Consider the following 15,840-nt stretch of genomic DNA (forward strand, 5'->3'; position numbering starts at 1 on the left):
CCATGCTCATCTCCTCTCATGTCCACATCAAAATTACAACTGAACTACAGAACAACCATCATTGAAAATCGCCTGAAATCTTGATGAACCTAAGTCCTACAAGTAAGAACACACAGAAGAAGCCACCTTGAGACTGGTAAGAGGGGCAGAGATGTAGAATAGGCTGGTCCCACACCCACTGGTGACCATTAAAACTTGGGAGGGATAACTCGGCTGTGGAGGTCTCTCCTAGAGGAGCAAGGGGTTCCAGCGCCACACCAGGCACCCCAACCCAGGATCCCAGTGCCAGGGAGAGAAGTCCCATAACTTCTGGCTGTGAAAACCAGCTAAGATTATGACTGAGTGAGACAGAGGGCAGCTGGAGTCCCAGGCACTCCTCTTAAAGGGACCATGAAAGGACTTACTTGCTGCTGGACTCACTTGCTCTGAGCTCCAGCGCTGGGCCAGCAGCTGGAGCGGTGGCAGGGACAGATGGTGGAGAACCAAGTTGTCTGGCTTCAGAATGAGGGCTGGAGGGGCAGCTTTCTCCTGGACAGAGGAGCTGACAGAAACCATTGTTTCTTTGTTGAACCCCGCCCCTTCCCTGCATGCAGACACATGCGGCCACCATATCTGAGTCTCCACCAAGATGATTAATGCTGTTCATTCTCCATGCTCTGATTATTCGAGACCCCACCCCACCAAACTTTGGGGCACACCAAAACCACTTCCAGTGGCTTTTCCATACAAACCACCTGCCTTGGCTCATGCTGCAGACTTTCTTAGCCTCTCTTAAAGGTTCCTGGAACCCAGAAAAGCAGCATCTGGCTTGAGTATGTCCTGTACATCTAGCTGAGCAGCCCTAAGCCCAGCACTGGTGGCAGCCATCCTTGGTTTGTGGCTTGGCCTCTCAAGGCACTTCCAAGCATGGCACAGGCAGCAGCCACCTGCAGATTGCTTTATGGCTCCTGCCAGGTGGCCCTAAGTGGGGCAAGGGCTACAGCTGAACTTGACCTGCAGTAGGTCCCCTCCCAGGTGGTCCTGTGACTCGTACCCCCAATGGCCAGTTTTGAAATGATATGGAGCATCACCCAGGTGCCTCCAAGGATGACACACCCAAGGGGCAGATTTGGCAGGCACCAGAGTCCTGCTGAGGTGACCCTACTCTGTAGGGTCAGCTCCTGCACCACCACTCCTCCACTCTAGTCACAGCCAGTCCTCACAACCAATGAGCTCAAGGGACAATCCCTCCAATTGACATGCAAATAGCAACCAAGGCTCAACTACAAGAGAAGGGCACACACAACCCACACAAGGGACACACCTGGAGCACATGGCTCAGGTGACCAGAAAGACTGCGCCACTGAACCCCACAGCACACCTACTACATTAAGGCCACTCTGCTAAGACCGGGAGACATAGCAGCCTTACCTAACACATAGAAACAAACATAAGGAAGCAGCCAAATGGGCACCAAAGAAACATATCTCAAATAAAAGAACAGAACAAAGCTCCAGAAAAAGAACTAAACAAAATGGAGACAAGAAACCTGCCAGATGCAGAGTTTCAAACACTGGTTATAAAGATGCTCAATGATCTCAGTGAGAACTTCAATAAAAAGATAGGAAACATAAAAATGGAGACAAGAAACATGAAAAAGAACCAGTCAGTCAGAAATAAAGAATACAATAATGGAAATGAAGAATGCATCACAGGGAGTCAACAAATTAGAAGAAGCAGAGGATAGAATCAGCAATGCAGAAGACAGGGTAACAGAAAACACCCAATCAGGGGGCCAGCCTGGTGACTCAGGCAGTTGGAGCTCTGTGCAACTAATGCCACAGGCTGCCGGTTCGATTCCCACATGGGCCAATGGGCTCTCAACCACAAGGTTGCCGGTTCAACTCCTCGAGTCCCGCAAAGGATGGTGGGCTCCGCCCCCTGCAACTAAGATTGAACACGGCACCTTGAGCTGAGCTGCCGCTGAGCTCCCGGATGGCTCAGTTGGTTGGAGTGCGTCCTCTCAACCACAAGGTTGCCGGTTCGACTCCCACAAGGGATGGTGGGCTGCACCCCCTGCAACTAACAACAGCAACTGGACCTGGAGCTGAGTTGTGCCCTCTATAACTACGATTGGAAGGACAAAAACTTTACTTGGAAAAAATCCTGGAAGTATACACTGTTCCTCAATAAAGTCCTGTAATAAAAAAATTAAAAAAGAAAAACACTCAATCAGAAGAGCAAAAAGAAAGAAAGAATCTAAAACAATGAGAGTTTAAGGGTCCTCTGGGAAACATCAAGCATAACAACATTTGCATCATAAGGACCAGAAGGAGAAGAGAAAGAGAGCAAGGAATTGAAAACCTATCTGAATAAATAATGGCTAAAAACTTACCTAACCTGGCAAAGGAAATATACAAGCCCAGAAAGCACAGAGAGTCCCAAACAAGATGAACCCAAAGAGGCCAACACTGACACATCATAATTAAAATGCCAAAGGTTAAAGACAAACAGAGACTCTTAAAAGCAGCAAGAGAAAAACAGTTAGTTACCTACAAGGGAGCTCCCATCAGACTGTCAGCTGATTTTTCAACAGAAATTTAGCAGGCCAGAAGGGATTGGCAGGAAATATTCAAAGTGATGGAAAGTGAGGATCTACAACCAAGATTATTACTCTACCCAGCAAAGCTATCATTTAGAATCAAAGGTGAGATAAAGAGCTTCCCAGACAAGAAAAAGCTAAAGGACTCCATCAACACTAAACCAGTAATACAAGGAATGTTAGAGGGACTTCTTTAACATGAAAAAAAAAAAAATAAAAAGATGAATAATAAAATGGCAGTAGCTACATATCTACCAACAATTACTTTCAATGTAAATAGATTAAATGTTCCGATCAAAACATAGGAGGGATGAATGGATAAGAAAACAAAACCCTCACATATGACTTACAAGAGACTCACTTCAGATTGAAGGACACACAGACTGAAAGTAAAGGGATGGAAAAAGATATTTCATGAAAATGGAAACAAACAAAAAGAGCTGGGGTAGCAATACTTATATCAAACAAAACAGACTTTAAAACAAAGACTATAACAAGAGACAGAGAAGGACCCAGTAATCCCACTTCAGGATATTTATCCAAAGAAACCCAAAATGTTACTTAGAGGGAATATGTTCATCCATGTGTTAATTGCAGCATTGTTTACAATGACCAAGATGTGGAGGCAGCCTGGGTGTCCCTGAATGAATGAATGGATAAAGAACAGGTGGTACATATATGCAATGGATATTATTCAGCCATAGTAAAAGAATGAAATCCTGCCTTCTGCAATAACAAGGATGGACATAGAGGGTATTGTGCTGAGTGTAGTAAGTCAGACATCAAAGGACAAATGTCATATGATTTCATTTATAAGTGGAATCTGAAGAACAAAATAAATAGACAAACAAAACAGAAACAAACTCATAGATACAGAGAACATATTGATAGTTGCCAGATGGGAAGGGGGTTCGGGGGCTGGGTGAAAAATGCGAAGGGATTAAGAAGTACAGATTGGTCGTTACACAGTAGTCATGGGGATGTAAGGTACAGCATAAGGAATATAGTCAATAATAATGTAATAACTAGGTACGGTGCCAGATGAATACTAGATTTATTAGGATGGTGGATGGGATGGGGTTGTGGGGCAGGGTGAAAAAGGTGAAGGCCTTAAGAAGTGCAAATTGGTGGTTAAAGAATGGTCATGGGGTTGTGAAGCAAAGCATGAGGAATGTAATCAATAATATGGCAGTGGCTGTGTGTACTGCCAGGTGGGTACTAACTAGTCAAAGGGATCACTTTGTAAGTTGTATGGATGTCTGACCACTGTGCTGTACACCTGAAATTAATATAAATAATATTGAATGTCGACTATAATTTAAAAATTAAATGGGGTGGGGGAGGGAGAGAAGTGAAGGAGATTAAGAAGTCCAAATTTCCAGGTATAAAACAAATAAGTCATGGGGACATAATGTACAGCATGGGGAATATAGTCAATAATGTTGTGATAGCGTGGTACAGTGTCAGATGGTTGCTGGACTTATCATGGTGATCACTTCTTTAGCACAGGGAATTTAATCAATAATGTAGTAATAACTAGGTATAGTGCAAGGTGGGTACTGTTGAATGACTATGATGTATACATCTAAAACTAATATAATATTGTATGTTAGCTATATTTTAATAAAAATCTAAAAAAAAAGAAAAGCCTCCACCCAATCGAAGGTGGGCAGTTCCTTTGCAGTCTCAAAATTTGTGCAACCCCCTGAGCTTCAGCCCCTGCAAGTCTAAATGGCTTCGCTGTCCCTGGCAGGAGGAGGCGGACCAGGGCCATGCAGACCTGGACTCCGTCACAGTGCCCAGCGTGTCCCTGTGATTTCTGTTCTATACGGGGCATCCACAACCAGTTCTACTGACCACCGCACAAAGAACTGACTCTTCAGAGAGTTTACACAATCTGTGTTACCATTTTTCTGTGTTATTCTTAGATGAGATACAACTTTATTACCATCTCGAGCTGCTCTTTCCAATTCTAATATTCCCATATTCTGTGCACCCCAAGAGTCCCCTTGCCTGACAAAGATACTACCTTAGGTATGTGTAACTTCTGGAGTCTAAAATACAATCTTATGATTGTATTAGCAACATGGTGGTTTTGACTTCTCCATAGCAGAACTCACATGATTCGTAAGTCTGTTTGGCTATTCATCTTTGTGTGGCTTTCCTTTGACCCCTGTGAGGAGGACTTTTACAGGCTATATCTTGGATCCACCAGGGGACCACAGAAATGAGGTTTACATGGCATTTTATTAGCCCAATAGATTATGTTCACAATGGAGAAGAAGACCAAACAAGGTAATGGGCCTAAGTCTTGGCCAGGGAAGGTTGGACTCCTGAGGATGGGGGGCTCCTAGTAAGGCCAGGGGCCTGAACAGCAGCTGAAGCGGGGTAATGGTCCTCAGGAGACATGTAATGGTCCACAGCTTTTCCGTCCAACTGAAACAGCAAGAAGCCCCAGCCTGGGCAAGAAAAGGTCAGGCTCCTGGGTGTCCTCTCACAGGCCGCACTTCTGCCCTCCAGATGCCTGAAGTTTGTGCTGTTCGGGAAACCAACTCTGAGAGGTCATCTGTGGATTCAAAGTAGGTGTAGGCAGTGGCGCCCATACTTGAGCACTTATCAGAATCACGTGGAGGGCTGGCTGACACATAAACGGCTTGGTCCCACAGAATTTCTGGTTCTGTTGGTCTAGAGTGGGGACTGAGAATCTGCATTTCAAACCAGTTCCTAGGGATGCTGCTGCCGCTGGCCTGGGGACCACACTCTACTACAACTGTTTTAGGACACTCTAAGGGAGCCAGTGAACATAGGCTCTGACGGACACCCCATTCCAGCTGCTGCTCAGGCCCCTGGCCTTACTGGGAGCCCCGCATCCTCAGGAGTCCAACCTTCCCCGGCCAAGCCTTAGGCCCATTCCTGCTGACCGCAGGCCAAGTGCTGTCCATGCAGCAACTTCCATGCCACAAGGTCAAGTGCCCGCTGGCTCTGCCCCTGCTTTTCTCACTGCTAGGATCAGCTACATAATGTGTGGGGCCTCTTGTGCAAAAATCATTAAGAATTTCAGTACAGTGACAACAGAGCATTAACCCAAGTATATGTCTTTTTTCCTAGAGCTTGGTCTCTGGGCCCACACAATCCAAACCAGCGAGTTCTGATTCTTTCTCTGCTCCACCCTCCTGTCTTCCTCAAGTCTTCACACAAGAATCCATCCCCACCCCCTGCACCATGCCCCACTTCTTTGGCTCCACAACTTCTGCCCCCCAAAAGGAGGTCCTAGTATATTTTTGGAGGGAAATTTTAAAAACCATCAAAATTATAAAATGCAAATTTTTTTATTACAAAATTATTGACACAGCAATTCCACTCCAAGGGACTTAGTTGTCCTCCAGTGGGTAGATTCCTTGAAGGGCTCTCACAGTACTCAAAGGGTACCTACTGATACTGTATGCTGTTTGTAATAAGAAAAAAATGGATACAGCTTAAATGTCTATCAATAGTAGTTAAAGAATGAGGCAGATTTATACGTAATGACAAGAAAGTATATTCAAGATACAGCAAGTATAAAAGGTCATGTATATATGTAATGACAAAAGGACTTTACAGGTATGATTAGGTTAAGAAACTTGAGGCGATTGTCCTGGATTCTGTGGGTGGGCCCAATGTAAGCACAGTGTCCTAGTAAGAGAGAGGCAGGAGGGTCCACGTCAGAGGGAGGGGATGTGAAGATGGAGCAAAGGTTGCAGTGATGGCTGGAAGGTGGAGGAAGGAGCCCAAGACAAAGAATGCAGAGGCCTCTACAGAAGCCGAAAACGGCTAGGAAATGGATTCTCCCCAGAAGCCCCTAGAAGGAAGAAAGAAAGCCCTGCCAACACCTTAATGTTACACTTCTGACTTCCAGAACTGTAAGAGAATAAAGTTGTGCTGTTTTAAGCCACTAAGTTTGTGGTGATTTGTTACAGCAGCCATAGTACTAACACGAGTGATCCAGCTATGTGCCAAGGAGGAACAGGCAACAGAATCTGGTAAATAATAGCAACATTTTCCTCGGCAGAGAAATCCATCCCACCCTTTCTGTTGCTGCCATTTCTGTTCAAGTCCCTGTGGCCTTCATCTGGCTGTGGCTTTGGCTGCCGTCCCACTGATTTTACCTCATGCCACTGTCTTTCCTACTCAGATGCCAGAGGGGTTTCTGTAAATTATAGGTCTGATTGCATTACTTCCTCCTCGAAAACTCCTGTAGTTCCTACAGAAGAAACTGCAAAATTCTCAGCCTGGCATTCCAAGTCCTCTGTGCTGTGGCTCTTCTCTGCCTTTCCGTGCTCACCACTCACAAGGTTCTCTCCTGCCAAGTGGAAATGCTGGACGATGAGTGCCCAGGAGCACAGTTGGGAGAAGGGGATGAGGGAGGCCCAGTTAGGTGCTGTCAGGGGTCTGGGCCTTTCCCTTCCTCAGTCTCCGTGTCCCCTCAGGCACCACTCCTGTCAAAAGAGAAAGCCAGGGAAGGACCTTCCAGATGTGAAGATCTGAGAAAAGATGCCTCACATACCAATAACTACTACCCAAGGAGCTTGTGCTGAGTCCAAATAATGGAAAGAGCAATCCCAGGCAAATTTCATGGACTCCCCTGGTTACCTGGACACACTGGAGCCAGTCTCCTCAACACGCCGGCTGCAAGGTCATCACGCTATCAGGTCACGTCACTGAAGTCCTTGGTGTGAAAACTGAGCCACGCTACTCCAGGCGTGGTGAAAGGCCTAAGCAGGAGAAAAGGAGACTTAAACACTCCACGCCCACCCTGAGTTTCTTGCTGAACTGCTTCTGAGCACAATGAAGACAAAGCTTAGATAAGCCTGAAGGGGGTCATGTCCTCTGTCAACCCCACCGGCCCCTATCAGCAGGGTGCCCATACCCTTCCCCATTACTCCCTGGGCAATGCCCCAAACTCCAGGCTGGGCCTTGTGCTGTGTCCCTTATCCCTGACCCCTGTTGTTTCTAAATGACAAGGGACTGCAAGTCACTTAGTCATAGAAGACCACAGACTTGCAGAATTTTAAAATATGTGTTTAAATAATTTTGGGAAAAAAATTTGGAAGAGGGGGAAGATGGAGAGAGATCACCCACAAGTCTACTAACCTACTGCTATCTTTTTGATGTATTTCACTGAAAACACTTTAGTATGCATATCTTAACATAATGTCATAAATGCAGTTTTGCATCTGGCTGCATCGTCCTCCCACGCATCAGTTAATATTCCTTCCAGTAAATTCTCTGCAATCAACCAAACTGCTTCCCTATTTTTGGATGTTTGAGCTATGTTTAATTTTTTACAATTTGCAAATAAAGCTTTGATGCACGCATCTTTTTCTAGTTTTTAAAATTATTTCCTCAGACCAGATTTCTAAAAGTGGGATTTCTGGGTCAAAGTCTATGAAAATATATAGGACATGATACACTTGGTCAAACTGAATTTTAAAAAGTTGTAGTAACTTAAAGTGAACAAAGGAAAAGAATATCGGTTATTGAAGTATATTTTTATTTCATATAAATATTCGAAATCATTTCAAATATATTTTTGCTACTGTAATTGGCAAGAAAAGAAACAGAATTTTGGAGATGGAAGGAACAGTGGTTCCCAAACTTGGTTGCACATCAGAATTACCTAAGGAGTCTTTTCATAATTTGAGTTTTACTAGAGCTTGAGAAATGGCTGTTTTAGGTCTGGAGTAAAAAATGTTCAAAAGGAGCTTGGAGAATTTGCCATTTCAGAAAAGGAGGAAGCTATGAAAGACCAATTGCATGTGTGCAAAGGCTTCAGGAGCCAATGTGAAGAAGCCCCCACTTGCCAAAGAGAAGAATTCTTTTTTTTTTTTTTAATTTCTCCTTTTTATTGTTCAAGATGTGACAAATAATGGCACTGAATTTTGGACTGTAAAAGTCAAATCAAAGATTATCTTCCTGACTACAATACAATCTTGTTGATTTTTCTTATTATATGCAAAGGAGCTGGGTAGAGAAAACATACAGAAGTAGGGTTGTCAGATAAAATACAAGATGCTCAGGTAAATTTGAATTTCAGATAAACAAAATTTTAATATAAGTATATCCCACATATTTCATATACTCAAACATTATTTGTCATCTAAAATTCAAAGTTAACTGTGTGTCCTGTGTTTTTATTTGTGATATCTGGCAACTCTTTGTAGAAGATCCTTATCTTCAGGCAAACTTCTATTTAACAGAAATTAATGAATTTTCATCATTTAAGGCCTATATGATAAGTGCAGTAATACAAATAATCAGGTGAGAGAGGATCTCCTCTAACTACCACAGAAGACTGGAAGGGATGCCAACTGTAGTGCCTAAATTTTGATTGGTGGATAGCTGGTTCAGTGTGATGATTTTAGAGTTCAAGCGTCATGAATTAAATCCCAGATTCACTGCTCACCAGCTATGTAATCTTGGATAAATTAATCTCTTTATTATAAAATGAGGCTCCTAATATCTACTTTACTAGGCGTCTAAGGATCAGAGATCATGTATGCCCAAAGCACCTGGGAAACAGGAGGCACTCCCTACATGGCAATGCCTACTATTAAAACATCACACGGCAAAGAGGGTATTTGTCACAGGCAAATATTCAAATGTTAATGTTATGCAGTAACAGTAATATTGAGTACAGAATTTTATTTCCATGATCTATTTACACTGTACAAATACTGTTGAAAAGCACGCTACAAATTCATAGGACGTTAACATATATTTACTTTAAAGTATATTCCTTTATAAAAGGTTCATAGAACATTGGCATGTCAACATGTGACAAAATGCATGCCACGAATTCTGTGATAGCAAGAATGTTTCCAAAGTGTTATCAATTTCACCATCACAAGTCACCATTTGAGTTTTAAATACATACAAGTTTTAAATAAAAAGTGAGGTCTACAGTGGAAAGTTCCTGCAGCAATACTTATTAGTTAATTAACATGTATTTTCATGGAGATGCTGTTTCATAATAATTTACAATTATCAACTTATCTGCCAAAAAAAACCATTTCAATAAGTTTTGCAGTCCAAAAATTCTTGTTATTTGTTGTTTTCTACTTTTTCTTCTTTGTTGGTTCTCCGGGTTCTACTTTGCGCCCTTTAGAAGGATGCTCATCTTTTTCATCCTCTGATTCCTCCCCTTCTGGGAGAAGCCTCCTTTCTTAACGTTCTGTGGGGCATCACCACCATTGTCCTCATCTATGTTAGACCATCTTATTGCCATATCCAGTTCTGGAGGGGGAGGTTTCTTCTCAGTAGTGTAGGTTTCCGGAGGTGGGACATAGTTGGACTTCCATATTTTGAATTCCTCTGGAGGCTCCTTGGGCGCCTTGATGACATGCCTCTCCCAGTCTCCCTGTTCATTGAGTGGATTGTACAGAAAGGCGGGACGAGTCACGCTCCCAAACAGCCCAGCGTGTCCCGGCAGCCATTTCTCCATCTTGTTCCCACAGCCGCTACCCCATGTCTCGGAATCCAGAGCCCTGCGACTCCTGTCCTCCAGCTCGCTGTTACCCTCCTCTTCCAAGGACCCTGAGCCGCTGCTCCCATATGCTGTGAAATAGCTCAGGGGGTCCTTCTCCTGGCTGGCCATGACGGTTACCCAAAGAGAAGAATGCTAAGGAGAAGAACTGCAGTGGAGTAAAGCACGTCAAATATGCTACAATCCACGAGGTCATAAGGATACTAAACATAATAATAAAACTTCAGTAGTCACTTTGGAGGATGGTAGTAATCCCAGCCTCAAAATGAGTTTGGAAACTAAAGGTAGCATTTGGGCTACCTTTCTTACCTGAAGAGCAGCGTGGAATAAGCAAACAGTAGGTGAAGGTGGTTTCTCTGTATTACACCAGCTAGTAAGTGGAAAAGGAATGATAATTTAGGACAGCCCACTGGCCGTACTGGATTAATGGACACAGGCAGTGATCATCAGTGGCTGCTGAGGTCACAGAGACACAGCCACATGTCACGTGCCCCTCATAGAAGAGCACACCACCTCTTATGAAGTATTCTTGTCAAAATTTTTGAACCTAAATCAGATCAAACCTCTAGATCAGATTACTGCTTCCCAGAAAATAACCGTGATGCGGGGCAGGGGTGCAGTCAGCAAAACCCAGACGATGGGAAAGTCTCCAGGACAAACAATCCAATTTCTTCAACAAAAGATTTAAAGGAAAAAAATTAAATTGACGGGTAGCAATGGATTAAAAGTTACTTAAGAGCTCTATTAACCAATCACAATGCATGATCTTTACTTGGATTTCAATTTAAATGTAAAAAAATCATTTTTATAATTGTGGATTTGTGAACACAGACAGGATTTTTTTATGATATTAAGGGATTACTGTTCATTTTTTCTGGTGTATAATGGTATTGTGGATATCTTTAAAGTCCGTATCTAGTAGACAAACATACTAAAATATGTACAATTGATAATGTCGGACTTATGCAGATTAAAGTGGCCATGAAGGGGTACTTGTTGAAGCTGGGTGACATATTTAACAGAGTTCATTGTATGAACTTTTGTATGTTTGAATTTTCCATGATTAAAACTAAATTCATATATTTCGTGTCCGAGGCCCCACCCCAGACCTGCTGAATTAAGATCTCAAAGACGGGGACCTGAAATCTGAGTTCCAAGAGCTCCCATGTGATGTAGCCGGTCTGTGTACTGGGGTCTGGGAAACAGTGATCTGACTTACAAGGAAACTGAGTCACAAGAACAGTCCATTTCTTGCCCAAACTCACAGAGCTATTTCATGAAAGAACCTGAGTCTGGCCTGGGTTCTTTTCAAGATAATAGGCAGCTCTTGAATGCCAACGTCCTGGATCCTGAATGCAATTCCCCTCTTAGGCAGTGTGATGGGTTAACCCATTTATACGCATGCGACCAGAAGGCACCCTGGAAGTTGTCCAGGATCTTCCATGTCTCTGAAATCACAGCCCCAAGGGGCTTCCTGATCTGGATACATAGATAACATCTATAGATAACTTTTTGAAGTTGAATTGAATTATGGTAGCAATGTGTAGTATGGCATTTGCTCATAAGATGGTGTTAATCAAATGAATGCTAGCATCACCATGAGACAGGCAGGACAGTGAAGGAAAATGGCAAAAGCACAGTTGTTGTTCAAGGAGCGCAAGACCATTTTGAAGTGGTATTTGAAATTCGAGACCGTTGTGGAAGTACAATGACAATGGAGGCGTGAGTCTGCAACAGAACCTCCAACACGCCTGACAATTGCATGCATTCGTGCTTCTGGCGGTACTGCGGAAAGAAATTGAAACGGCATGCGCAGGGATACAAGTGGTGGATACTTTGGTCAATGTTGCTCAAGCAGTAGTTCGCCTTAATCAGAAGTGTCTGGACTCTGATGGTAACCACTTTGAACACCGCTTGTAATTGCAGAAGTCAAATGTGACTTGTATTCATCTTTTGTTATCGGTAAATATTGAGTATACAAATGTGTATAAATTTTTTTGGCACCTTCTGTAATATGGTAAAGGAGAGGACTTCTGAGCCATACCTGCACACAAGAACTCAAACTTAAGACCTCGGATATTATTTCCAAATGAGATTATATGTGAGGAGGGTAGGAAGCTTAGGGCAGGTATGGTCCACTCTCCGACTGTGCTACCACATTTGATGTACAGTACTGCTGTTCTGTAGATTAATCAAACACAAGATAAGATTTGGAGAATAAGAATCTTAAGGCCCAATTTTTTAAAAATTTGTTAATTCATTATTTGGTTCTTTAATATTTTTAAAAATTATGTTTCAGGTGTACATTATAATTTGACATCAGTATACCCTACAAAATGAACACCCCCAAAAGTCTATCATTGTCCATCACCAGACACCCCTTTCACCGATGCCCAACCCTCTCCCCCTCCAGAAACCACCGATCTGTTCTCTGTATCTGTGAGTTTGTTTTTGTTTGGTTTGTTCATTTGTTTTAGATTCCACATGTAAATGAAATCATACGGTATTTGTCTTTCTCCTTCTGACATTTCACTTAGCATAATCAGGTCCATTTTTTATTAACTCTTAGTAGAGGAGGAACTCACAGTATTCCATCTCAAGAGTCATCTGTGGGGGAAAAGAAGGTTCCCCCAGCCTATACCAGGATAGAGTAGAAAAATGGAAATCTGTCTAGCTGGTCCCTTGTCTGGGAAAGAAGACACAGCATTGCTTAAACTGATTTTTTAATGTCCCTGAAATGTTTTCCTTTCTATCTCTCTTAATCCTCATCCTGCAACACACAACCATACTTGTACACTTACACACATGAAAACCTAACCTGACAAAATTAACACATTAAAAACTGAAAACAGCAAGTCACCCAAAGACTTACATTTATTATATAATTTCTTTCTTCTAAAAATACTATAAAGTGATTTTTAAAAAAAAAACTGAGTTACAACAGATTTACATTGGGAGTCTTTGGCCTTTTGCCTTAGCTGTCAGAGGAAATCCATGTTGGATCCAGGGACACAGCTGCCACTCACCGTGGTTTCTGGAGTGGGGCCATCTTAGAACCACACATTTCTTCAGATGACTAGACCAGTTACCTCACCCACCTATGTTGCCTGCCAGAATCACCTCTGCTTATAGATTCCAGAACCTTCCCAGCTGGGAGCCAATGGTTTCATCCACTTTGAATTACTTTTTAAAAGAGACTGTCACAGATTCCCAGTGCTGGCAAAAGTGTGGTGAAGTACTCATTCCCCAAGATCACAGTCTAAAACAGTACATTTTTGGAAAGAAAGTTGGCAACACGCACCACATGTGCTTTAAAATATTTGTATTCTTTGACCCAATAATTCCGTATCTAGGAATAATCCAAAACTTTTTAAGAGAATTAAAGCAAAAAATGTTATGCATAGTGATGTTCGTAACAGCATTATTTAGAATAAAGTGGAAACAACCCGTTTCTAACAGGGTCTTGGCAAACTATGTAAATGATTGTTTGTAGCCATTGAAGTTATATTTTCTAAAAGTTTGTAACCTGCAAAGCTAGGTCCATCAGGTGCCCTTGTCCTGGAACCCAAAAGTCCAGCAGAAGGCCAAAGGCTGAAGAAAGCTAAAGCTGTGGTCCTTCCTGGGATCCTGGTCAGATTGCCCAGTGCTGGCCGAGTCTGGCTCCCAACGCCTACTGTCTCACGTCCTCTCGCGTCCTGCTGATTCCCACATCTTGCTTCCCAGGTGCACTGTCAGCTCCCTGCGTCTCCATAGGCTTCCACTCAATTCCTTTTTGCTTCATTCAGCTATACATGGTGTCTGTTTGTGCCACAGAACCCTGACACACCTACACAACCCATTAATCAGACGGCCAGACTGAAAAGAAAGTTGTCCAATCACAATTTGAAAGAGGTTTCCAAAGTACGGTCAGTGAACATTAGCCCTGGATCACGTGAGTTTGGGAACTACGACGTCATGACTCCTGCCTGGGGATACATAGTATATATTCAGGGTTCTGAGAAGTATTGGTGTGAAGAAGCCTGCCTGTTTAGACCAGTGTTTCCCAAGTTACTTGACCACACAACTCCTTTTTCCAAGCAACACCTATTAACAGTGCAGTAGGTAGGAGAACCATGGGTAGAAGCGAACTGAAGATACGAAAGAATGCTTATGTAGTTTACAGTTTATCATTTCCTCAGATACCAGCCCAAGAGCCATAACAGTGTTACCGTGTTTCCCCCAAAATAAGACCTACTCCGAAAATAAACCCCAGTTAAGATCTTAGCCAGACGGACGCATTTAGTACATTATGACAATGTTCCAGAAGATGACATGACTGTATTTGAATAAATGTAGATTGTTGTACATGAAAAAATAAGACATCCCCTGAAAATAAGCCCTAACGGAGCAAAAATTAATATAAGACTCGGTCTTATTTTCGGGGAAACACGGTATGACCCAATCTGGGTACATTTGTTTAAGCACCAAGTGAGGTGAATCTCAGGGTAAATACTTAGCTTCTCAGGGGGAAGGGAATCCAAAGATCCAAGACCAGGAGAGGAGAAGTTGAATTATTTAGGGAGCTGCTATGTGCTTGGGGAAATGCAAGATACTTTCCTTACAGGATCACGTGTAATCTTCACAACCGAGAGCTTCCTAACTGGTTTCCTGCTTCTCCCTCCTTGCCCGTCCCATTCTCTATGCACAGTGGCCGATGATCTGGGAAACGACTCCACTTCCTTGCTTGCAACAGCCCAGTCCTAGCTGAGCGCATGCCATGCTACACCTTCCTCCCCACGCTGCTTCCCACTCCTCAGCACACCAACTGTCCCCTAAAACACCCCTCCTGTCAGCTCTCTCGTGGAGCACACAAGTCCCTAGACTGCTCCCCCTCATTGCTCGGGTCTCTGTTTAAACAAGACCAGTGTCGGGAGGCCTTGACTATCCTCTCTACAGAGGGAACCTCACCCACTTTCTGTCTCACCACCGTTGGGTGTTTTTGTCATTTTATCCTCTAAAACAGTCTTGTCTGGCTCCTCAGTTAGTATGTTAATTCCACGACAGAGGATCACCAGCTGTCCTAGTCATCATCCTGGTCCTCAGCTGCTAGAACAGTGCCCCGCGCAGATTTGAACCATGTAAAGCGGGCAGTGCCCGCAGGCTGCACACCAAGAAATGGGCTCAGCAATGCCTCCTTTGAGGCAACCTGACCCAAGCCACCCAGCTGGGAAGTGACTGGACTATGCTTTGCAGCAGAGGAAGGCTGAAGGGGGTCTCTGGGCCGTTGGGGTCCAGGTGTCACGTTGGATGGATGGCCAGGTCTGTGGGGCCACAAAATACAAGAATTGGGTCTTCAGAGGGCCGCTCAGCTTGTGAGCTTTCTGCCTATCAAGCCATGTAGGAGCCAATCCAGGTTTATTCAAGACGATCACGGTCAGTTCATCTTTAAAACTCACATCCCACCCAAAATATCCCAAGCTCTAAGGCATTGAGGTTCGACTGGACTCACTCATGCAGGAGACTGTGGAAGTGATGACACCTGATACTTCATGCCCCTGCCCATCTGTCTTATTGCACTGGGTTGTGTCTTGGCCAAAGTAATCGGTTAGAGAAATGTCATTTCAGCCAAGATCAGACAGGTCATCATATTTACCTCGTCTGCAACACATTCTACAAGGAAAGAGAAGCTTAAGAGAAAGTGCGGAGGAAAGAAGTACTGCCATGCAATCAGAAGGGGTAAGTGGGCAAGGCAAGTCCT

General features: G+C 43.4%; 1 pseudogene; it reads right to left on the reverse strand.

Annotated features, from left to right (window-relative positions):
- Window positions 1–9,533: 9,533 nt before the first annotated feature.
- On the reverse strand, window positions 9,534–10,353 carry LOC109459250 (UPF0690 protein C1orf52 pseudogene; annotated as a pseudogene).
- Window positions 10,354–15,840: the final 5,487 nt, after the last annotated feature.

This window comes from Rhinolophus sinicus, chromosome 17 (assembly GCF_057876585.1).
Source record: "Rhinolophus sinicus isolate RSI-liver-muscle chromosome 17, RSI-T2T, whole genome shotgun sequence".
In the NCBI taxonomy this organism is placed as follows: Eukaryota; Metazoa; Chordata; class Mammalia; order Chiroptera; family Rhinolophidae; genus Rhinolophus; species Rhinolophus sinicus.